This window comes from Brassica oleracea, chromosome C3 (assembly GCF_000695525.1).
Source record: "Brassica oleracea var. oleracea cultivar TO1000 chromosome C3, BOL, whole genome shotgun sequence".
NCBI classification, from domain to species: Eukaryota; Viridiplantae; Streptophyta; class Magnoliopsida; order Brassicales; family Brassicaceae; genus Brassica; species Brassica oleracea.
In genome coordinates this window covers 63,364,181-63,389,586 of record NC_027750.1, presented here as the reverse complement: position 1 = coordinate 63,389,586, position 25,406 = coordinate 63,364,181, and the positions used below count along the sequence as shown (strand labels likewise).

Here is a 25,406-nt window from a genome sequence, read left to right as displayed (position 1 = left end):
AATAAAAACCATAAATTTAGCAAATGACAACTGAGTTATATTATGCTAAAATTTTATTTCTAACAATTTAGCAAATGAAAAATGAGTTATGAGAAAATAATACCATATATTTTTTAAAAACATAGCCATTATTAAATATTTTTTTGAATAAATAAATATTTTTTAATTTAATCAACTGAAAATAATATCCGTACAATTGTGTGAGTCAAATTCTAGTTTTATTGATGCATGTTATATATTAGTGAATAAATATTTTTTAATTTAATCAACTGATAATAATATTCCTACAATTGTGTGAGTCAAATTCTAGTTTTAGTGACGCATGTTATATATTAGTGATGTATGTTTTAGGTAACATTTTAATGATGCACATTTTTTAAAATCTTCATTATAAAAATTATGCACGTAAGGATAACTCATGAGTTTTTTTTGTTGATTAAATGACATTATGTCCAAATTTATTTAAGAATATTTCATTAAGGTAACTGAAAAAGACAAACAATAAAATAGGAAGTTTAAATTCATTTAAGCATATTTCATTAATGTAACTGAAAAGACAAGTAATAAATTAGTACACCAACTACAATTTAAAAAATATTTATAGCACGACCCAAAAGGCTAAAAGCACTATAATAGTTATATTTTTCAATACTTCTTTTTTTTGTAAAAGGGCTTTATTTTTTCTATACTTTAAAATGAGAATTGTTGTCTTTGGGAATTATATAATGTTCGCTAGAGCATCTCCAACCATGACACCAAATTTGTTGTTAAAATTATATCAAATTTGATGTTTTAGTGTTATAATTTTTTTGTCATCTCCAACAATGACACCAAATTTTACACCAAAAGTAGTATTATATATTATTTGATGTTTTCAGTTTTATTTTTTTATATTTTTTATTATTTTTAATTGATAAATAATTATTTTATCACATTTATATTATTATTTATATTTTTCTTACTTGTAAATGATGAATGATAATAGTCATTTAGTTATTTATTTTAAAAATATAAATAAAAATTTAATATTTTAATTATGTAAAAATAAATTTAAAATACAAATAATACAATATATTAATATTTAATTACAAATTAGATAATAATTGAACTATATTATTAAATGAAACATAATAAAATATACATTTTAAAATTTTGGTGTTGAAGATTAAATCACATTAAATTTGGTGTTTCCTTGGAGATAGCCTTACAACGTACCCTACCCTGGGAAATATTAAAATTAATCGCCATTTCAATTGACACTTGGACGACATTGAGAAATCAGTTGCAGAAAAAGGACCATAACATAAGTTCATATCTTATGTTATAATACGTCGATAATACATACATAACGATCATTACATGTCAGCTTATTTAACCATGTTTATTTTCTTCTAAAAACGGAAGATATAACTTTTAGACAGAAAATAAATAAATAAATAAATAAAAAACTACTAGGAAAACGCAATCTCTCTTAATTAGCAAAGACGCGACGCCTCATAGACTGTAGACACCGCCTATTCCGCTGGAGGAGCTAAGTTAAGATCCAGATCTAACGGCTGAGATTTCTTCTCACCTCCACCTTCGAAATCAACGACCGAAGACTAATCAGACTCGCTCTGGACCCCACACGTAGCAGCCAGTGGGAACGCCGTCATGTTAAACAAGTAAACATGACGCGCAACGGGAATCTGATAACACGCTCCGCTGCCATTACCTAAGCTGAGCTCGAGCTGCGGAGGTGTAACCAATCTCGCCACCGTCGGAGAGGCGGAGTCGACGGTAATGCTCTGACTAGGACTACGGGAGTAACCGCCGTCATTCACGTTAAGCTCGAGAGACGTTGGGAAATTCGTCTTAGCCTTAGCGCCGCGAAACTCACGCGCCGCAGCGTCGTAGGCACGCGCCGCCTGCTGAGCGGTGTCGAACGTTCCAAGCCAGACGCGAGTTTTCTTACGCGGATCTCGGATCTCCGCCGCGTATCTTCCCCACGGACGTTTCCTCACGCCTCTGTAGGGAATCTCTTTCGCATTACTCTGGGTCAGGTTCGGGTCGGGTTTCAAGACCATCTTGGTCATGATAATCAAAAGGAAACGAGAAGATCTGTGAAAGAGTTCTGTGGTAATGAGGAAAGAAGCGTCTTTTATAGAGAGCGAGTATAAGCGAGCGCTCCTTTTAGGGTGCTTTCCTGTGAACAGTCAAAGACATTTAAGATTGGTTTATTACAGAGAATCGGTGTTTGGGGTTTTCTTTTGTCTTATCCATTTGTGTAGAGCCACGTGTTCACTGCTTTTCCTGCAAAGAATCTTTTTTAGAATTGTTCGAATTTTTAAAATATAACTAGAACTTGATCAGTGCGCCCGCACGGGTATTTATTTTTTGTTCTTATATATTCTAATTTCTGGTAATGTTATCAACTTGGTCTTTTGTGTTCATGTCGTAGATTAATATGTTATTTAGTTTGACATTTGTGTATAATGTTCAATATGTTTAGCTTCCAAATTATTAGAAATTTTGTTTTCACGTTCTTCGGACTTTTATTCAATTTATTTTGATATATTAAACAACAAAATGTAAATATTAGAGATCTAGATATACTTTTTAAGTTTTATTAAATTACATTCCAAATATTTTGATATATATATATATATATATATATATAAAGTTCATATCTGATCTATTTGACCTGCGCGCCGACGCGGCTATTTATTTTAACTTGTAAAATCATTATTACCTTATAAACTATTGGTAATTACTGGATTTTATTAACTGTGATCAAACAATATTAGATTATTGTTTGATTATTATCGTATTGAATGTATTAGTATCACAAATAAATGATTACTAATACATTCAAGTATAATAATTATTTTTTGTTTCTACTAATTTTATATTGTGCTCAAACCTTAATATTTAAAAAGGAAATTTTCTCAATATCATTTTTTTAAGTTTTTATCACCAAAATGTCTTCAAAGAAGAAAAAGATTAAAAGACATTTGAGAGAATATTGTTTAAAGGAGGTAAAAAAGACTCTTCAGTGGTTTTTAATATATAAATATAAATTAATATAGGAAGTTTCTCTATTTTACATGTATTAGTAAAAACTAAAATAGACAATTATAGAAAAACTAAAACGGGCTATTATTAGAAATTTCTCTATTTTAAATGTTAAAATTAGTAATTATATCTATATTATAAATGGACAACTTATTTTTTGACAAAAATATATGTTCAAATATTAAAAAGGAGTCATATTGATTTTATATATTAATATGTGTATTAAATGTTTTTTAGTTCGTATAAAACAGCTAGTAATACAATTTTATTCGAAATTTTCGTTTATGTCGAATTTATGTTACTCACATACAAAATTATAATATTTTTTCAGTTAGTTATTATAAATTATAAAAATGGATTATTTATTTGTAGCTGAAGATTTTTTAAATTAAAAAAATTGGAATGATATTTAGGAGTAATCACACATAGGATCTACGTGATCTATATATTTGAAAAATAATAATGGCAATGTAGTTTATTTAGTTGAGGATAAAGTATTAATCGTGTTTTAGATTTACATGGCAATATAGTTTTAATAATAGCGAAATATATGGCAAGATAATAAATACGTTTTTGATTTATATGGCAATGTAGTTAATTAAAGCGAAATATATGTTAGAGAATCACGTTTTGGATTTGCATGGCAAGATAATAAATATTATTTGTGTATGTGTTATATTTAATTAGATAATCTTAATTAAAAAGAGTGGCATGGAATGGTAAATATTGAGTAAAACTCAGGGTTAAGTACAAAATGTACTCCTATTTTAATAGATTAGATATGACACAAATCACAATATACGTTCAACGACATTGAAAATAATCGCTGGCTATCAAGAATATAGAATGCAAGTTGGCTTGAGAATATATGCTTCATATATTTATCCATATAAAATCTACAAAACATGTCAAAATGGAAACTTCCATATGTAAACGATTTCAAGTAAATGAAGGCTCTAAAATAATGACCCGATGAATGATTAGAAAATAATGAATTTCATTTATTTCTTAAAATTTACATCATTAATAAGGAAGATTTGTTACACGTAATATTTTGTCATTCCTTTAATTTTTAAAACTTACTATAAAGCAAGAATATTATTTATTACATTTTATTCCTATTTACTTTATCTTCTTTGTTTTTATTCCTTCTCTTTTACAATAATTCTCGTTTAAGATTTTTACATACATGTTAAAAAATTATTAGCGTTTTGTTTTACCCTTGTTCAATATACTAGTATTATATTTGATTTTTTAATTAATTGAACAGAAATAGGGGTAAAAGCTGAAAATTTCATTTAATATATGCATTGCAAATATAAATGATACTTATGATGAATTTTAAAAAAAAAACTAAAACCATTTTCAATTTGAAATGAAGTGAATATTATTTTTAAATGTCATCCGTTAGAGCCGAAATGATTTGTGTGTCACAAAACTGAAGAAAAAGACAAACAGATCTTTCATATGTTATCTATTTGGTAATTGGTAAAAGGTGAATATTAAAGCTATATATCAAAGTGATAACAAACAAATATTATCGAGAAAGGTTCTAGATACAACCGAAAGAAATGATATCAAAATAAATTGTCAGATGTAATCACAAAAGAAACTATCCTAAAATTGTTTTCCAAACAAAAAAAAATTATCCTACAAATTACATATTGTGGAAATCAATTAAAAGCTTATTAAAGAGACGCCGATTTCGCATCATAATCTGGAAATTACTGGACAACTACTTTCTATTAAGTTACAAAAAAAAAAAAAAAAAAAACTACTTTCTATTAAATAAATACGAATCAAGCAGCGGCGCAACAAAAGCTGAGAAAATTTGGTAAACGTGGCACAATCACGAGGACGCGCGGCTCAGGAACCGCGTTTTAATGAAAACGCGTGAGGCTCAACTCTTAAGGGTCCCACTGCCGCCACTCGGAGCCGTTTCGAGGAATCGCCTGAAAGAGCGTTATGCATTTGACTGCTTTTCGGTGACATAAGTAAAAGCAGCCGCCCTTCCTTAAAATCCAACCCTTTGGTTCCACTTTACTTTCTTAAATAGATCTTCTCATGCCACGTGTTAAAAAATTGATACGTGGCTAACGATCAAAGAAGAAGGCAAGAAAGTGATCTCCCGTCGGTTAACCGCAATGCTAACGATAGTGGGCCCACCACCGTCAGTATTTTTTTTAGTTAACTCTCTTTTAAAAAATAGACGGAATTAAATTTGACGGCAGGATGAGACCAAGACCGTGAAGTTCCGACTTTTTTTTTTTTTTTTTTGGTAACAGTGAAGTTCCGACTTGTTTTTATTTATTTTATTAATTTTGGTTAATTATTGTGGGTGTGTTTTCTTCTCTTAACGGCTCAGTCAACAGTCGACACTTAACACCTACTTATGTCTTCACGCCTTGATTAATGGAATGGGTTATCTTGTCCCCACAGATTAAAGAATTGAGACACACATCATTAGACCTAGTATTTAATTACTATTTAAATACGACAATGTAATGCTGAACTCTAAATGATTTACCACATTCAATACACCGGATATTAAATTAACCAAAAGAATGATAAACAAATCCAAAAATTATACACTGGTATATCATAATGATATAATCGGGTTAATCCCGTTTAATAGTCCAAATGTACTAAACAGAGTTTTTGATCATGCCACAAGTTTTTTAAGTTATAAGATTTTCTTGCAGCTGCAAAATACGTACATTGAATATATGATAGCAGCAACCATCAAAATCGTCCGGTGTTTTAGTTTCTGAATTCACAGAAAATTGTTATGTAGTACAAGCACGACCACATTGCTCGACAAATATGTATAAGAAAGGTTTTGACTTGTTGTCTGACAACACTACGTATGAACTTGTTACTGAACCGATAAACATAAGCGATATCTGGTAAAGAATTTTCATGTTCTTCATAATCATCTTACAAAAACAATATCATTGTCTCAGCAGCTATAAAAGATGTTTCGTCAAATCCCACACATATACTTTAGTCCTTTTACAACATTTATCACTTTGCATGCAAAATATATGTAATTTTCATTCGTCTTATGTTGGAGAATACGTCGGAGAGAGAAGATCTCACATTGGAAATATGATATCAGAACCATGTTTCTTGGGCTTCCAATTTAAAACCAATTGACAATTAGTGGATTGACCCAAGTCCTTTATATATTATTCTAGTCTATTTCATATTTTCGATGTGAGATCTTCTCTCCAATACCTTTTCTCGAGATAATGGTGGTATAACCATTAATCTCGCATAATTCATCATACCTCCTCCGAGATCATGCTTTTATTTTTCTAGCAATCTCGACAGAACTGAACCTTCTATGGGCTATCAGCTAATGGGATGATCGGACCACTGTTCGGGCCAGATTAATGGGTCAGGGTGTTGGACCCACTTTGATATCATGATAAGTTTTCTAGACTTCCAACTTAAAATCAATTGGCTGTAAGTGGAATAGTCCAAGTCCTTTATATATTACTCAAGTCTCATACATATTTTCAATGTGGGCTCTTCTCTTATGCTAGCATAACAAATAATTAGACATATACGTCAAAGGTCATAGAAAAAGGTTTTGAATGATCTAATATCCAACGTTGAAAAAAAAATGTTGAAGTTTTTGATACCAGAAAAGGTTTATACTTTTTCTTTAGACGACAGAGAAATGTTTTTTGCTTTGATCCCATCAGCGTCTTGCCGACTAGGTTTTAAATAGGCCCATATTATTTTTCCGCAGGCACACACCAATTTTGATCTAATATGTTTGAATAAGTCGTGATAGTATTTTGCTTTTGTTCCCGACATTCATAAACCTGAGCTCCTCTTCTATTAGAGTTCATGAACAACGAATGTCTGAAAATGATTTCTTATTTCTTTAGTCAAAAAATGATTTCTTATTTTTCAATCGAATAAGAACATGTTACATTGGTCTTATATTTTATTTGTGTTTTTTTCTAAATAGAGTGTATTCTAGTTTTGTAAATTGCGATTTTGGTTAGATAAGTGCAATCTACAAGCTAGTTATCAAACAATCATGGTTTTAGTGACATCTAACTTTAATTGCTTCTCTCACTTTGTATGCCAATATAGTTAGTTCTCTCATGACTTGCTGAAGTGCTAACAATATGTAATGCGGCAGTATTATCAATAGAGAGGTAAACTGTTGGAGAGGATGATGTACAAGCATAAAAAAAAGAAAGATAATAACTACTTTATAGTTTCTAATCACGATAGATATTGCTGACACCATAAGCACAAAATACAAATATACCAATGTTAAAACTAAAATAAACTTTTTAATAATGGAAATTAGCAATAAGTTTCTACCGTATGACAGACACATGATCAAAGATGATAACAATGTCGATATTATCAGATCACAATATTCTGTGGGAGGTAGCTAGTTAAGTAAGCAAGAAGCTAATAAGAAATCGCAAATAATATAAGCAACTAAGTAAGCAAATACACACCCAAAGCAGAACATAATTAAGGAAGCAAGCCAAAACACACACAACACAAGGAAGTAAGGAAGGAAGCACACAAGGACTCCCGAGTTTTCCCGCCAAAACCGAAAAATCGAGTTTTCCCGCCAAAACCGGAAAATCGAGTTTTTCCGCCAAAACCGGAAAATCGTGTTTTATTTGCAAGATTGGAAAATCGAGTTTTCTTGCCAAAACCGCAAAATCGAGTTTGTCCGTCAAAATCAAGTTTTTCCAACAAAACCGCAAAATCGATTTTTTCACCGAAACCGCATAATCGAGCTTTCCGCCAAAACCGTAAAATTTGTAGGCTTATAGATTAAAAAATTTAAACTTTTCTTATATGGTCCATTATGGACTTCATGGCAGCCCATGTAAACATGGGTGTTAGTGGGTCTGGTCCTTAATGGACATGCAGCCCCGTCTTAAACTATTTTATAGCCTTGGGCGAAACTTAAAATATGAACCCTTTTATAAAAGTTTCTTCAACTTTTCTTCATTCCATTGCCTTGACCGTGATCAATTCTTCGACGAGTATCATGTCCACTCTTTTTTCATGACCTGAAACAATTAGAAAAGGAGGTATCATTTCTTTAAAAACGAATCACGTAAAACTTTTTTTCTAGCTTCAGTTGATGCAAAATCATTAATAATTGATTCAAAATTCATACTCTCTAAGACTTATTTTTCTATGCATAAAATTGCTAAACCATTCAGCCTTTCTTGAGATATTGATGATCTCAAATAATTATTCAACAATTTTAGCTTAGAAAAACTTATTTCAGTTGATGCAATTGTCACATGTGTGGTTAGTAAAATTCATAACTCAAGAACCTGAATAGATGTTATTGATTCATCGGACAAACTCACCTGCAACATTCTTAACTAAAAAAAAAATCATCTGACGAATCGTCATGAGAGAATGTTTTATAAAAATTGGTGCAATCTTCTCTTAATTCAACAACATCAAGTGATTTTAGCTTCATTGAATTATATAAAAAAACGAAAACATTTCAAATGTTCTCATTTGTTCAAATCTATTATTCAACGAAATAATTGCCATATCTACAACAATAAGAAAATAATTGTTTTTAAAATCATCTTCGACTGTTTGAATTACTTCATTATAATTAGTTTCATCAAATTGTTTTTTTTTTCTAAAACAGACGCTTTTGGGAAATATAGCATCAATATCCATATCTCATGAGCAAGATCTTAGCTATGTTCATACTAGACCTAAATCCATCATTTCTATATTTCTCATCATGAGATTCCACATTTGTTTTTGCTCTAGACCTCTCAGTATTTATATTTTTTTGTAACAAACTTATCAAAAGCTCCCCTCTGAAGTTCTACAAATTGTTCATAATTTTTTTTGCTCTTATCATTTCCACACAACACCATATCTTTTAAATTTAAAAGAACAATATCACATGGAATTGATACATCCAAAATAGGCCTAGTCCAAAATACTCAACAGACGCCAACAAAAATTATGTAACTGCAACAAAAATATCAGAAATAGTTATAATATAAAAATCTGAAACAATAAACTAAAAAAAATAAAAGATATTGATATAATCAATTAAACAAACCTCTGCTTTGAAAAGGGATCTCACTAACAATCAGTGAATAGAATATGTATTTTGGTTTATGATTTGTGTTTTTCGCTGGATTCAAGACTCAAGAGCTTCTCTTTTACCGTCAGCAGTAAGATTAGAAAATAAGAAGCATACAGATCTTTTTCTAGTTTATTATTTTTGTAGGTTAATTAGGTTTAGGTGAGTATGGGCTTTTTATTATAGGTTTACTAAACTATTTGATCTTAATAAATTGATGTGATCCTTTTACAATTAGTAAAGTTGCGCTAAAAAATATTTTTGGACCCAAGAGCCTAGGGGTATTGCCCCACTTGCCGTACTCCAAAGCCGGTACTGTGGACATGATTCCTAATGGACATGATGACTCTTTGTCCACAAACAATAAATGGATAAATGGATATGTGGTAATGGACGTGGGCTAGCCCAGTTTACAACTCTAACAAAGAGCCAAGTAAACAACAAATTAATAAAGAAGTAAATAAGTAAATCAATGAATCAGGGAAGTCAGTAAAGAAGAAGGACATCACGAAAGCAAGCAAGCAAGTATGAATGAAATGGTAAAGAAGGAAGTAAGTTAGCAAAAGATTCAAATAAAAAAATAATCAAAAAGCAAGTATATAATGAAGAATGGAAACAATTATGAATATATACAGTTTGGAAGTACGTATGTATGAAAAAAAAGTACGTATGTATGCATGTATGTATTTATGTATGTTTGTTTTTGTATTTTTTTTTACTGTGCATAACCCATGTGCAGAGGCTTGAGATACACCACATTAGGATTTTAAATCGGTTAATGCAGAAGCAAATAGACCTACAAGATCAAAATAAATGAGTAAGCCAACACCAAAACAAGACTTGGAACTTGGATAATCAAAACAGAGACATGAAAGGAAATCACTAATCTGGAAATTTTTAAGTGACCAGTGTTTTTTCTATGAAACAGAGACGTGGTTACTCTGAAACATTTAAAGGTTTTACTTGAGCAACATCGATTCAAATGCAAAGTTATACGCTATAACGAGGGTACTAAATTCATACTTCACCAATGATTTATAAACGTTAAAATCTTTTTGGGTGTCCATAAGAGAAGCTCATACCTGAGAAAATCATTATTGGCCTTTATACTTCAAGCTGTCACATAAGTATAAAGGCTAACACATAAATATCTTAAGATTTTGGATGCTTATTCAAGCGCACGTCTGGTGGAAATGAAATAATCTTGATTTCTCATATGTTTCTCATGCTTGTGAATTTCAGAAACTAATTTACAAGCAAGTTTGAAAAGCACATACCTATCAGAGAAGTCTGCTACATTTGAAATCTTCTCAGAATCTCTAATATTTTGATGTTTTGAATACCTCTGAAGAAATATACCTGGAAACAAAAACAGAATTAATTAGTCTTTACTTTAATCAAAAACAAAAAATAGTCTTTACTTCAGACATTGGTCATTTGATTCCACCCACCAAAATATAAACCGAATCATAGTCTTTGTCTTCAGATTTCTTTAACCCTTTGGTGGTTTCTTTTTCCTATCAAAAACATATTATTCAGTCATTAGTTGTTTTTCCATCTAGTGACAGACATATTGTCTTTGTCTAGAGACTTTTGCAAGTGGTTTGCACTTTTTCTCCACCGAGTACTTAGAGCATCTTTAACGGAGACGCTTAATGGAGTGCTAAGTGGTGGGCTCCACCATAAGAGGGAAGAAGAGGTGTCAAAAACGCCGATTAAGCGTCGAGTCTTCCACTGTTTCGCGGGCCCCACTGACACGTGGCGGCCCGCAATTGGTTCATTTTTAATTTTTTTTTAATCAAACAAAAAACCAAAAAAGAAAAAAAAATTAAGCCTAGGGTTAATGGTGCTCTTTAAGCCGCGGGTAGACAAGTGAGGAATCTATTATCAAATTCATAGTATTTGCGTTAATACCTTCTTAACCCTAGTTATTTGATTGGTGTCTCTATACCTTGAAGCCTTGTGCTTATCGCAAACACATAGTTCTCAGTTCAGAATATTTATCTTAAGACATATTTAAGCCATTGCTCATTTTTATTTCCATCCAACAAGTCTAATTTAAGCCATCAGGCGTTTTTTCGTCTAAGGAGTTTTCAGAGTCTTTGCCTTTAAGACATGTTTAAGCTGTTAAGTAAGACTCTTTTAGATTCATAATACTTGATAATGATCTTGATGTTATGCTTCTTTCTCAACATTGGTAGTCTCTGTCTTAAGACTGATTTTAGACTAGAATTGGTCATTTTTCCTTTGTCTTTGTCTTAAGAGTTGGTGGTTCTATTTGTATACTTTTAAACATTGAAGTTATCGAGGAGAAACAGTTCTTTAAACCTTGTGGTTCATAGTCTTTTGTCTTGAGACCATTCTTTTGTCTTGAGCCCATTTTTGGTAGTTGGTCATTTTACCAAAACCGACCCATAGTCTTTTTGAAAAGACTTTTAAGCCATGTAGTTACATAAGACACTGTTGTCGATTCAGACTGTCAACAATCTTTGCCTTGTGGCTATTTTAAAGTCCTTGGTTTTTTTTCTCCTACCATCCAACAAGTCTACAGTATAGACTTTCACAACAAACTTCTAAGCCATGTGGAAATAATAATCTTTGTCAAGAATCTATAAGTAGTTGGTCTTTTATTGTATACATCAAATCGTTAGTTGTTTTTACCATCCAACCAGTCCAAATTGATCATACTCTTCCTTGAAAGACTTTTCTAAGCTGTGGGACATTTTTAAGCCGTAGGTTGTCTGGAGACATTCCAAAGCCATGGCAGCTCTATCTTATGACTGATGTCAGGCAATTGGTCTATACATATATCTTTGTCTACTTTTAGACCTTGTGGTTATTAAACAGAGACAGGTTTTTAAGCTTTTGGTCCATAGTCTTTGTCTTAAGACTTTATCAAGCTGGTTGCCGTTTCTTTCATCCAACAAGTATTATCTCAGCCATTATATTGTCTGTCTTAAGACTCTTTTAAGATGTTGGTCTAGCGTCTTCTGTATGCTATTTTATATCTGATTGTTCGTTCTATACTTTCTAAGCCTTGTGCCTTGTGGTTTGTCGCAAAGACAATTCTCAGTTAAGATTCTTTTGTGTTAATACATCCCTTAAGCTCTTTCTTGTTGTTTTTTTTCCATCCAACAAGTCTAGTTTAAGCCATTTGTCATTTTTATCCATCTAAGGACTTTTCAGAAACTGTTTTAAGATATCTTTAAGCCGTTGGTTACTTTTTTCCCCCCATCCAACAAGCCTTACTTAAGCTGTTAGGTAAGAATCTCTTGATCTCCTTGTTAAGTATCTTTGTCCTAAGTAATTTTTAAGCCGTTCGTAGTCTTTGTCGCTTTGTGACTTTCCAAATCCGTGAGTTATTTTCGTATCAGCTTTGTCTTAAAGACTGATTTCAGACATGGTCTTTGTCTAAAGAGAGTTTTCATACTCTGTCTGAATCTGTTGGTCGTTTGTTTTTCCCATTCAACAAAACGTAAACCAAAGCCATTTTCTTTGTCCAATGACTTCTCTATCCAAAACTGATTGTGAGTTTTCTCCCATCAAACAAGTGTTAAGCCATTAGACATTTTTCCCATCTAAGGACTTTCAGAGTATTTTTTTTTTTTTTAAACATCTTTAAGATATTGGTCGTCTTTTCTTACCATCCTATAAGTCTTATTTAAGCCCTTACGTTAGAATCTCTTTAATATTCATAATATTTTGTTAAGAATCTGTGTTAATATTCTTTAAGCCAGTGTTAGTCTCTGTGTAAGACTTATTTCAGAGTATGAGTTGGTCGTTATTTCCATCCAATTTAATAGTCTTTGTTTACTTTAAGGCCTCGTGGTTATCAAGTAGATACAATTATTTAAACCTTATGGTTCATAGTATGTGTGTTGAGACTTTCTATTTGAAGTTGTCTGGCAGAGTCAAGAATCAGTTCTCCATCCATGGCTTCAGTCATGAGATATTTTATTTCATTTGAGCTGTGGATTGTTTTTCCATCTATAGTCTTTATCTTGAGACATTTTAAAGCTGTTGGTTATTATACTAAAACTAAGTCGTATTCTTTTTCAGAAGACTCCTAAGCCATGTGGTTACATAAGAACCTGGTTGTCGATTCATATTGTCAAGAATCATTTCCCTATAATTTTTTTTAAACCGTTGGGTCTTATATCAATACAACAAGTCGTTAGTTGTTTTCTACCATCCAACAAAAGTCTATGGCATAGACTTTCTCCAGAGACTTCAAGCTGTGTGGTTAAATAAGAATCTGTGTTAGATTCATAATCTTTGTCAGGAATCTTCAGGCAGTTTATTTCTTTAGCCGTCTTTAGGTTTTTTTTACAATCCAACAACTCTAAATTGTTTACAAGCTGTGGGACATTTCTAAGCCGTGGTTGTCTTTCTTTAGAGAGTTTCCAGAGCTGTCGTTAGTCTTTGTCAACTTTTAAGCCTTGTTGGTCATCAAACACAAAATGGGTCTTTAAGTCTACTGGTTCACGTAGTCTGTCTTATGACTTTCTAAAGATGTTTGTCATTTTCTTCATCCAACAAGTATTCTCTCAGCCATTAGTCATTTCTATTTAACTTGTGACCTTTTTTCTAAGCCTCTGGTCAATGTTTCCATCTAAACTTATCTACAAACGGACCCATATTGTCTTTGTCTAGAGTAAATAATCTCTTTTTTATTCATAATCCTTGTTAAGAATCTATGTGATACATGATTCGTTAAGCCGTTGGCAGTCTTTTCTGCCCAAAGCCATAAGTTGTTTCTGTATCAGCTCTATCTTAAGGACAAATGTTAATTCTTTTGATCCACCAAATTACAAACCATCTCAAACTTGTCTTGAGAGCCTTTTCAGACTTTGTCTCAAGTCGTTGGTCATGATACCCCGTCCAACTCATAGTATTTGTATACTTTTTAGGCCTTGTATTTATCAAGCAGACAGTTTTTTTTAACACCCTTTGGTTCATAGTCTTTGTTTCAAGACTTGAAAGCTGTTGGTCTTTTTTCCATATACGGACTTTTTTTGTCTGAGCCGCTGGTCATATTTTTTTCCATTCAGCATCATATCTATAGAAACCGACCCCTTTTGTCTTTGTCAAGAGACTTCTTGAACTCTTTTATTCCACCAAGGACCCTTTTCTAAGCAACCCCATATATTGTCTTTTGTGTAAAGGACTTTTGTTTCAGGCTTCATTTTTCTTTCCCATCAAAAAAAATCGTAAACCAACCCCATCCAAACTCAGACATCATTGTCTACTTTTTTTAAGCCTTGTGGTTCAGAGTCTTATGTCTTAAGACATCTTTGAGCAGTTGGTCTTGTTTAAGCCATTAGTCGTTGTTTATAAGCCGTGGGTCAATTTTTTTAATCATCACTATATAGATTCCAGGTATTATTTTCCATCCCCGTAACATACTTCTTTAGACATGCACTACCAACCAAAATATTCCTCACGGGACAATGTTACCCAAATTAAAAATCGGACAGAACACTACTAGTCCTAGATTAGTGCTTGCCTCTGATCTTTTTATTTGGATTTCAAAATACTATGACACTAGATGATAACCCGCGCGCATGCGCATGGTGAGTTTTTATAATAATATTTATTTATTAAATGATTTTGATATTTTGCAACACTACAATTTTTATCGATTATAAAATGACGAATACAAATCTTGGTCTCTTAAATATATTATCGTTGTTGAATAATTAACGTATTACATCTCATTTTAATTATTTTTAAGACTTCACATGCACAAAAAGAAATTAATTTTTGCGGTTGACACAAATCACCAAAACCAAATAGGCAATATCGATTGTATAATGACGAAAAGGGGTTAGGTTTTATGCTCTCGATTTGTTTACTATTTAATGTCCATAAGTGATTTCATTTTCTACCTCTATAAAATTATGCTTTTGTTCCCTCTTTGTTTCATTGATATGAGTTAAGTTTCTTTTTTTAACTTCTTCTATGAATTCAGTGAATAACATAAGTGTCAATTTAAAAAAATAGATATTTGTAAAAATTAGTTTCACTTCAGATACATATTTAAGAATCAAAATTTGAAAAAAATCACCGGCAAACTATATTAACAGTTTAGTGTTCAAATTTAATATATCAAGTTGTTATAGAACATAAGTGCATACTCAAAATATAAATGTCTGTCTAGTATATATTCACCAGCTCGATCTAAAAATCATCTAATTCAAGAACAAAACAAATTACTTATTTCACCAGTTCGGGTAATATCTGAATCCGAACAGGTAATATCCGAACCCGAATGGATATCCAAAGATAACCAAACATAAGTATATTCAACCATATATTTCTAGTTTATTTCTCTCATTTTATTCAAAATATTTGTATTAAGGATGTTTATTGCTCAAAATTAGATAATATACATATAATTATGGACAAAATCATTTGCTACTCACTTAAAATACATATCAAGCTTTTGTTTCTTGCATTAACAAAAGTTGCATCTAAAATTTCAAAACAACTACTAAATTTGTGTCTTTCTAACCTATTAATAGTTTACTCTTTTAAAAATTAGAAAACCAATTAAGTTAAAATATATTTTAAATACAAAAAAAACTTAAACAATGAATAAATTATTTTTTTTTTCAAAACTTAAATATCTGAACCTAACCCAAAATATCTGAACCCGAACATAAAATATTCGAACCCGACTCGAAATGTAGAAATACTCGAATGGGTTCTATACCTTTATACTGAGATATCCGATATGAACCCAAACGTGTATCCGAACGTCCACCCTACGATATATGATCATTTATATCTTGCTTGAACAAAAAAAACATTAAACCATTGATCACAAAATTTTCAATGTGAGACTTTTACCATTTTTAGTAATTTATAGTTGTTTTTTAAAATTCAAATATAAAATATAAGAAAACATCTAATTTTTTTTATTATATGCTTAATGTGATTGTTGAATTTCTTTTAATAGTATATAAAAAAAAAATAGAGGTTAGAAAAATTGTTATCAAATATATCTTATTCATAACCATTAATTGTCATATATATGTTAACCTTATTAGGTAATTTCGTAGCTTTTATTTGAGGAAATAAAAAATATTATTTTGTACACTACTAATTAATTTGATAGTTAGTTTAATAAAAAGCATAGTATATGTTTATATGGACCAACTTATTTTTCTAACAATTCTAATAATCATTCTCGTAATGACACGTGGCTACGAAAATATGTTGTAATGCTCCAGGATTAATATACACTAGACTTTGACCCGCGCGTCCGCGCGGATATATTTTTCAAAAATATGTTTCTATTTGTTTTTCATGTCAATAACATAAGGGTTAGGCAAAATACCTGAATCTGAAGAACTGGACCGATCTCGATCCAAAAGAGTACTGCCAAACCCAAACCGAAATTGATTAAATATCCAAATTATTCAAAATTTTGGTTCTTAGAGAACCGAAACCGAATCCGATCTGAACCGAAGTATTCCGGGTACCCGAATGTATCCGAAATAGATTTATATACTTATATATATTAATTATTTTTAGATTTAATATATATAAAACATCTAGAATATATATGATACTTTTAAGCTGGTTTAAATACTTGAAAATATATACAAATAATCAATAGTAAATTTATAAAATAGTAAAATTATACTTAAAACACCAAAATACTTAAAATAATTATTGATTCTCTATCCAAATATTTGAACTAAAGTAATTTATATGTTAAGTTTAGGTATTCTGACATATGTTATTCAAATTTGTATTTAGTATATTATTTTGTTTATAGTTTTTGAAAAATTTAAATTATATAAATATATAATGAATTTTAAAATTTTAAAAGTAATTTAAATGAGTTATCCGAACTCGAACCGAACCCGTAAAAATCCGAAGTGAACCCAAACTGAAATTTAGAAATATTAGAATGAGGCTGAAATTTTTGACCCCGGAAACCCGAAACTCAAACAGACCTGAACCGAACCCGATTAGGTACAAGATAGATAGTTTTTCATAGTATAATGGACTTCCAAAATTTCTTAAAAATATTAGCCCATTACTTTTTTTTCTCTTGATATACTGTTATCTATGTTTCCAAACAAACCTATTTTTTAAAACTACAATCTATGTTTCCAAACAAACCTCTTTTTTGAAACTGTAATCAATGTTTCCAAACAAACTTTTTTTTAAAACAATCTACTAGATTTTGACCCGCGCGGATGCGCGAAATTATTTATATTTATAATTTATGTTTTTAATAAAAATTACGGTTTATTAAAATTTTTATAAATTTTGATTCGTTTCCAGTTTTGTATTTTTTTTTGTTTGGTTCTGGTTCGGATGTGGTTTTTGGTTCAAGAAATATAGTACTTGTTCAGTTATTTTTGAATTTAAATATGGTTTGAATTTGGTTATTTTGCTTTTTGGTTTGGATCCAATAACAATGTTAGACATTCTGTTTTTAATTTAGTTATTTAAAAACTTAATTAACTGAATAAATAGTGAACAACTTTCTTAAACTGTTTCCAGAAAGATGGAAAGTAATTAATATATTCTACATATAAAAAGAGCAAAAACAAGAAATTAATAAAATAAAAATATTCATGAAAACGTTAAACTAAAAATCTGTTTAACAATATAAATCTTATTTATAATATTTTCAGTGTAAAAAATATTGTGGGTTAGGTATGATGTTGTTGCCTGTTGGTATATGATGTCTCTTCTACGAACCCCAAATAAATATTCCAAGGTCAGTAGTTCATTTATTTTCGCAACAGCCATAGTCTAAAGCTCTCTCTATGACACATCTATATATATAAAATTAGTTTTTTCTATTCTTATGACAAATGGCAAGAGGGTTTGATGACATGTGTCCCATGTATTTTTGTTTTTACATTTTAGGTCCTTCTTCTTTTACACTATTGCAATTTGGCTTTGTACTTTCTAATTGTGCACTATTATTTTTCTCGTACTAACGATTATTATGTGAAGTTTTATAATATATTTTATTAGTCAATAAAATTGGAGATGAATAAAGAAAAAATAAAAAAATAAATATAGATTTTAAATATTTTATTTATTGACAACTAAAAATAACATAATTTTTTACTTTTTTATTAATTTTCTATTATTTTATTTACAAATTATAATTTATTTTACTATTAAAAATCAGAAAATAACTAAACTAAAAAAAACCTAGAGTAAGACACATAATCTAAACTTAAATCTCCACAATCACAAAGAAAAAATAGAATACTATAGTAACACTTACTCAATAAAAGTCTGAAACACAAATGAACGCGATCAAGCACCAATCCAAAATACCAAAAAAGGATTGAGAAAGAATACTCACCGGACCAAAGTCACCACGAAGCAGGAAAACACATGAATAATGCACAACCACCAGCTAAAAGGTATGAATCACCTCACAAACAAAACAACCACATACAAGGAGCCCATGCCAACGAAGAACCACAAAGCTCTGAATAGAAGAGACCAAAGCACCAAAAGACTAACTCCACACACCTATACCAAAGAAAGCAAGAGAAGAAGAAAATCAACATAAGGGAGGGAGAATAGAAGCCAACCACAGAGAAATCTGGGCTCAAGTTTGAGATAAGAAATAATATTCCAAGCCCACAAAACATACACGAAGGAAAACACTATCCAAACCTTGAGTGGCATATATGTGAAATGGAGAGCCATCAGAGACACAACCAGCGATGAAAAGTGCAACAAGATGAGAGAACAAAGAAAGAAAAAGAGACTACACAAAATCCGCAAACTGTGGAGCCATCCTCGAGCTATGAAGAGAACATAAAAGTCAGATCACCAAAAACCAGATCTTGAAAACCAAGACTAGCAGGGACTATCAACGGCAAGCCAACTACGAGGAAGACAACTAAACTTTGATCCAACCCAAGGAGATGTAGTTCCTAACATTAGCCAAATCTAAGGAAGAAGAGGAAAAATATTGACCAGAACAGCGTACAACATCATGAGAAACAACCGCACAACTGGGAACTCATAAACCTGATCTACAACAAATATCAGATAATCTCACAAGAGAAGAAGAAGAGGAAAAACAAGAGCAACAAAGGTGAGCCTTTTCCGGTGGTGGTATGCAACTAACAAATACTACTATACATACAACAACACATTATTGAAAAGACGAACACATAATATATTAATCTATAACCTAATACTACATAACACAATAAAATATTAAATCATACTCTTCACAAATAAATATTGACCACATAATTACATTATCCAAAAATATCATATTTAACCATAACAAAATAATATTCCGCGCGAAGCGCGGACAACCCCCTAGTTAAACATAAACTAAAAAGTAAAAACTAATTGGCTATTTTTTAATAACTGGTACCGAGTTTTCACTAGATAAATAGTAAGCACTAACCAATAACACGTGGTTTTGTCACCAGCTATAAATTATCATAAACTTTAAATTCATCAGAAACCCCATGTCTTTTATTTGATATTGTGTTTAAACTTGAAAAAAAAAACTCAAACCTTGACAAAGAATAACGTAGAAGAGACACATAAGCTATTGTTTCAAAAAAAAAGACACATAAGCTATTAAAGTACTAACCTAGAACGTTGGATGATGAGGAGCTAGCACCAGAAGTTGAAGGTCTCTCCGACGCATCCTACGCCCACCACCAGCACGCACCACGTTTTCACTTTTACGTGCCTGAAACTTTTAAATTTCACGAAAATAAGCCCATCAAGCCACCCAAAAGAACATATACAAACTTGACCAAACACCAAATTTATAATGAACCATCATTGAAAACGTTACCAATCGATCTTCCCACATCCAAATTAAAAACTCTACTTCCTGTTTAGATCGAAAATCTCAAGACTAAATCCATCTCCACTCGAGAATTGCTTTTGATTTTTGCTGTTGATGGCTTTTTGTTCAAAGCTCTTAACGATGACAGATGAGCTTGTGTACTTTTGAGTTTAGTAATATGTTTAATCTAATAATTAGGTGAATGTGTATTAAACCTCCTCCTAACGATGATAGATGAAAGTGAATTTAATAAAATTTATATTTTTATACTAGGGTCGGCCCGTCCTACGGGCGGGATATACTTAAAGAGTTGTGGCATTGGTATGTTATGAGGGTTTCCAATTGTCTTCATGTTGTTTTCTTTTACAAAAATTTGATTCCGTATTTGGTGCGTTATTTGTGGTTTGTAATATTTGAGTTTGGAAATATTGGGTTGTGGGTCATTTTTTGTGTAAATTATAAGATTATTTATTTTTTATGTTGAAATTATAGTGTCGTTCGACATGTTATTGGAGTGGAAGTGGTGATTATTTGAAGTTGCATTTCTTATTAAAAATAGAATGTTATACTGAATGAGAAGAAGTTAGTAATGCAAATCTAATCAAAATAAGAAAACATTGAAACTGGAAAGTGTGAAAACTATGTAGTGGCCGATAAGTGTAGACACTTGCCAGTCATCGTAAAAACCAACACCGAGAACTTTTCCATCTGTTTATAGTAATAATCATTATATCGATTTCTAGATTATTGAGATGACATTTTTTTGGTGGCATATTAAAGATCACATTAGTTCCATAACACTTCTTTTTCAATATAGAGACATCGCATAAGGAACGTTTCATCTATCTCAGCATTTGTCAGTTCCAGCCATGTCGGTTTGCTGTTCTATCCATAAATTTCATGCATTACTCATATTCTCATGTGCATAGGAAAATTATGGCATAGAGATAGTTACCTTTACCACAATTGTTGTTTACCAAACGGATTTCAAAAGATGTAAGCTTGGTTTTTCATCAGACAGTACACATCATTTTGTCCTTTATAAATATATATATATATATATATATATATATTTAAATATATAGCAGTAATTGATCTAAATATATACTTAATTACTTACATATTTGAGTTAATATGTAAATTTAAACTTCCCACTCGGGATGTAAGCTTCCTAATAATTTTTAGTTGATTTTGTTTTAGTGGATTGGTTATATATTATGTTTGAGCAATTATTTTCATGAATTATTTACTTATATATGCTATTTAAATATTGAGAATCAAAGATTGTTGACTAATTTGCATAATACCATGCATAGTTATGATTCTTTGAGTACAACAGTATTTTTTTTGTTAAGAGATGATTTTTTTTGTCAACATTAAGAGAGGAATTAATTTATTTTATTTGCTCTTTTTATTTCTTATCGAATTATTTTGTATTGATGTAACTTTACAACTGTTTACCTTAATCTCCATTATTACAATTACGTTAGTTTATTTGAATTTGAATTGCTAGTTATTTTTTCACTTTTAAGACAAAGGCATCTCTTGCTTAAATTATAATAAAAAACTACATCTTTTGTGGTAATATATTGGTGTTTATTGCCGCATATATATTTTTTGACTGCCGCATATATATTTTTTTTACTGTCTCCAAAATAATACCAAAACATTACGAAACCAAACATCTGGTTAACAAAAAACTTTCATAACAACATAATTACTAAAGTTACCATGTGTACCAATTATACTCGAACAAACGAAAACCAGAACTGAATAATTAAAAAGTTGCAAGACAACTACTTTTTCGGTGAAGGGTGAAAAGTTAGGAACTGGAAATGGAATTGGGAAATTTTTTGGCCAGCTTCATTGTCTCCATCGTTGGAGTGATCAGGATCCTTTATAGTTTCTTCGTGTTGACCAGTTGATCAATTTGCGGAGGAATTGGTTCGGACACTTCTGAACAGCCTTCGATTGTTGCAGAAGCATCTCACCTATTGGTGTTATCTGGACCAATGTTGTTTACAATTTGGTTTGAGTCCACAGAGAGATTAACTGCCCCTCATCATCTAAATACCAACAAAGCTTGTTTGAGTCGAGTATAAGCAGATGGAAAAAAAACTCAAAAGCAAACAAAATAAACCATTGATTAGATATATGATATCATCTCATTCTCAAAGAGAATTAACGTTGGCAATAAATTAATGGGAAGAGGCTTCTTCTTGCTACTGGTTTGGTTTTAAAGTCGCAAGTCCATCATCTTTAAGAGTAATAGCTTTCTAAGAATTGTTGATAACATGCAAATCAGGTCCCACAGTATCAAGCATAACCCAAAGAACCCAAAAAGGACTCTAAACAGGCACATGAAAAAAAATCAAATCCAAAGATCCAAACAGAAGGAAAGAACATACAGCAATTTGCAGATTATCAAGTGTCTCATGGTGATAATCAGCGTCACTAATAGAGCCACCGTTAGGACCGAGAGCCACTGTTAACTTAGTCAACGCAGGGAAGAAACTCTACGAAAATACATCAAATGAGATTAGAGAGGCACTACAAACAAAATCCTTCCATGAAATATATAGAAGGAGGAAAATTAAACCATCTTGAGAGAAAGAGAGACACTTCCAATAAATCAATTCACCACCGACTTAGAATCACGCCGGTAAACTCTGAAACCACCGGCAAATAACAATGCTAATTCAAGCTAGCCGATGAAATAGCCTTTAAATCAAAGCTTCCAGCATCACTAAAAGACCTATCGTGACACACAGACGCATCGCTTCAAACCCAAAGAGAGGCACATACCCAATTGCAAACAAACCAACTGAAACCAGCAGAGAAGAACGTAGAGCGATGGTTAGGAAGACCTACCTCCGCCGAACTCTCCATTAATAATCTCTCCTCATTATCCTCTTCACTATCATCAATGGCTTTCTCATTATTCTTACCGCCTTCCTCCTCCTCCTATCCTCCATCGCCGCCGCTTTCCTCCTCCTGTGCCACACTCCTTTACGAAAATTGGAAGTTTTAGAGGCGAGAGCTCAAGAGGATTTTCCCATTGTGCTCTACAAAAGTTTTAAAGCTAATATGATGTGAAGAACAGAATGATGAAGTTTACAGAACCAAGATTCACCTATTTATATATGTGGATTCACCGACTGGAAGCAGTGAGCATTAAATAAAGAATCATGGAAGGAGTGGAGGAGATGAAGTTAAGGAGAACTTTAATGATTTTAGCCAGGTACGAAGAATCATGGAAGGAAACCGTTTACATATATTCTTTTTTTTTCGGAAGAAGCTCAGGCGTCAAAAATGTCGCCGTAGAAGGGAGAGGTGAGACGAACTCCACTTTTCCGCATCATTAGATTTAGGGTCTCTTATAATGGGCTGTCGGGCCTCCTAAACAATCAAAGCCCATCAAACACTCAAAATTAAATGAAACGACGCGAAGTGAAGGTGGACACGTGGCACCGACGTGGAGGCCTAGGAAAGAGGTAAACACTCCTTTATATAATTAGACTAGGAGTTAACCTGCGCTACGCGCAGAGCTATTTTGATTTTCAAAATGTTAACTATATAGTTTTTTTTTACATTGTATTCTAAACAACAACAAAATTCTGAATTATATGTTTGTGTGAATATATATTTTTTTGGAAAAAACGGAAAACTATACTTTTTCAGATAAATGTTTAATATAGTTTTTCATTTCTTATATTATATATTTACTTATTATTTAGTTTTTCTTATATTGTAGGGCAACTCTCTCAAATATATTTTTTAAGTTTTTGTCACAAAAATAACATTGAATAAGTAAAATGACCAAAATAGCCACTTTTTATTTTGAAAATTTTAATTTTTTTTTTTAATTTGAAATCCTATCCTCAAAACTTCACCCTTAACTCTAAACCCTAAATCTAGATTAGTTAACCCTACGGCATAAATGTATTTTTCCTCTTTAATAAAACTTCTTTTTGTCATTTTTCTCATTAAGGCTATTTTATGACAAAAAGTTAAACTGACCAACTTAAGGAATTTCTTTATATTGTATATTTATTTATTTTAATTTTTTTGCTTTTATATCAAATGGTAAAGTTATAATAGATATTTAATGTAATATTTCTATGTCTTATATTGTATATTTACTTATTATTTATTTAACTATACATTTTCCATTTAACTATACATTTTTGAGATAGATGTATATATATTTTTTATATTGTATATTTACTTACTATTTATCTTCTATTATTTTGTATATTTAATTTTTCTAAATTTCTTGATTTTATATCAATGATAATATTATGATATATATTTAATGTAATATTTTTATTTTTTATATACAATATTTACTAATTATTTATTTTTTCTTATATTTTTACTTATTATAATATGTAACATTTCTATCTCTTATATTGTATATACTATTTATGTATATATATTTACTTATAAAAGTATTTGTAAATAATAAAAATGTAAAAATACATTTTTCAGATAGATGTTTGATATTAGTTTTTATTTCTTATATTATGTATTTACTTATAATTTATTTATTTTATATTGTATATTTACTTTTTTATTCTAATATTATGATAGATGCTTAATGTAATATTTTTATTTCTTATACTTAATTATTGTTGTCAAAAAAATATGTTTAATATTTTTAATATTTGTAATTATATAATTTATATTTTCAAATTCAGGTCTCCATTAGGCTCTCAGTTTGGTTTCAATATTTCTTTTCCAGAGATATATAACATGTTCGGTTATTTATGAAATTCTTTTCCATTTTGATTTTTTTTTTTCAGTTTGGTAGTTCAATTTTGATTTAGGTCTTTTGGTTTAAATATTGGATAATTCAGTTTTTTGGATAAAAATATTAGATAGTTCAAATATTTTTTTAATATTTTGAATAAAAATATACTCAGTAATGTTTTGTAGGTAATTAGGTTTTTATATAGTATTTTGAGGATATTCAGTTATTTTGAAATTGAATATGTTTAATATTTGTAATTATATAATTTATATTTTCAAATTCAGGTATCCATTAGGCTCTCAGTTTGGTTTCAATATTTCTTTTCCAGAGATATATAACATGTTCGGTTATTTATGAAATTCTTTTCCATTTTGATTTTATGATTTTTATACCATTCCATTCCATACCCCCAACGATCAAAACTAGACTGAGAAATTTTTTTTTTTTTGGAGGAGTCAAAATTGGCTCATAACTTTTGATTGAAACCCAATATTGTCAGTACATCTTTCTTATACTGATCATTGAAGTTACAACTTTTGATGTGTAATTTATTAGAAGAACCAAATTTGATCTAGTTTATGAGGACCCCAAAGATATAGAAAAAAGTGAGAAGATATAAGATGGGTCTTTGAAGATCGATCACATTAGCTAGCTATGGGTCCTTTCAC

The 25,406-nt window shown here is 30.7% G+C and overlaps 1 long non-coding RNA gene and 1 pseudogene across 3 annotated transcripts; both read right to left on the bottom strand.

The window, feature by feature from the left end:
* Positions 1 to 1,229: 1,229 nt before the first annotated feature.
* LOC106331635 lies at positions 1,230 to 2,200 on the bottom strand (annotated as a pseudogene).
* A 19,439-nt stretch (positions 2,201 to 21,639) lies between these two features.
* LOC106332218 lies at positions 21,640 to 23,317 on the bottom strand. Of its 3 annotated transcripts, XR_001268020.1 has the most exons (4): positions 23,119 to 23,317; positions 22,857 to 23,050; positions 22,394 to 22,740; positions 21,640 to 22,051 (listed from the first exon to the last, which is right to left on the bottom strand). It is a non-coding gene; the product is annotated as an uncharacterized LOC106332218 (long non-coding RNA). The 3 variants fall into 3 exon arrangements; XR_001268018.1 differs by having other exon boundaries at positions 22,394 to 23,050; XR_001268019.1 differs by having other exon boundaries at positions 22,394 to 22,992.
* Positions 23,318 to 25,406: the final 2,089 nt, after the last annotated feature.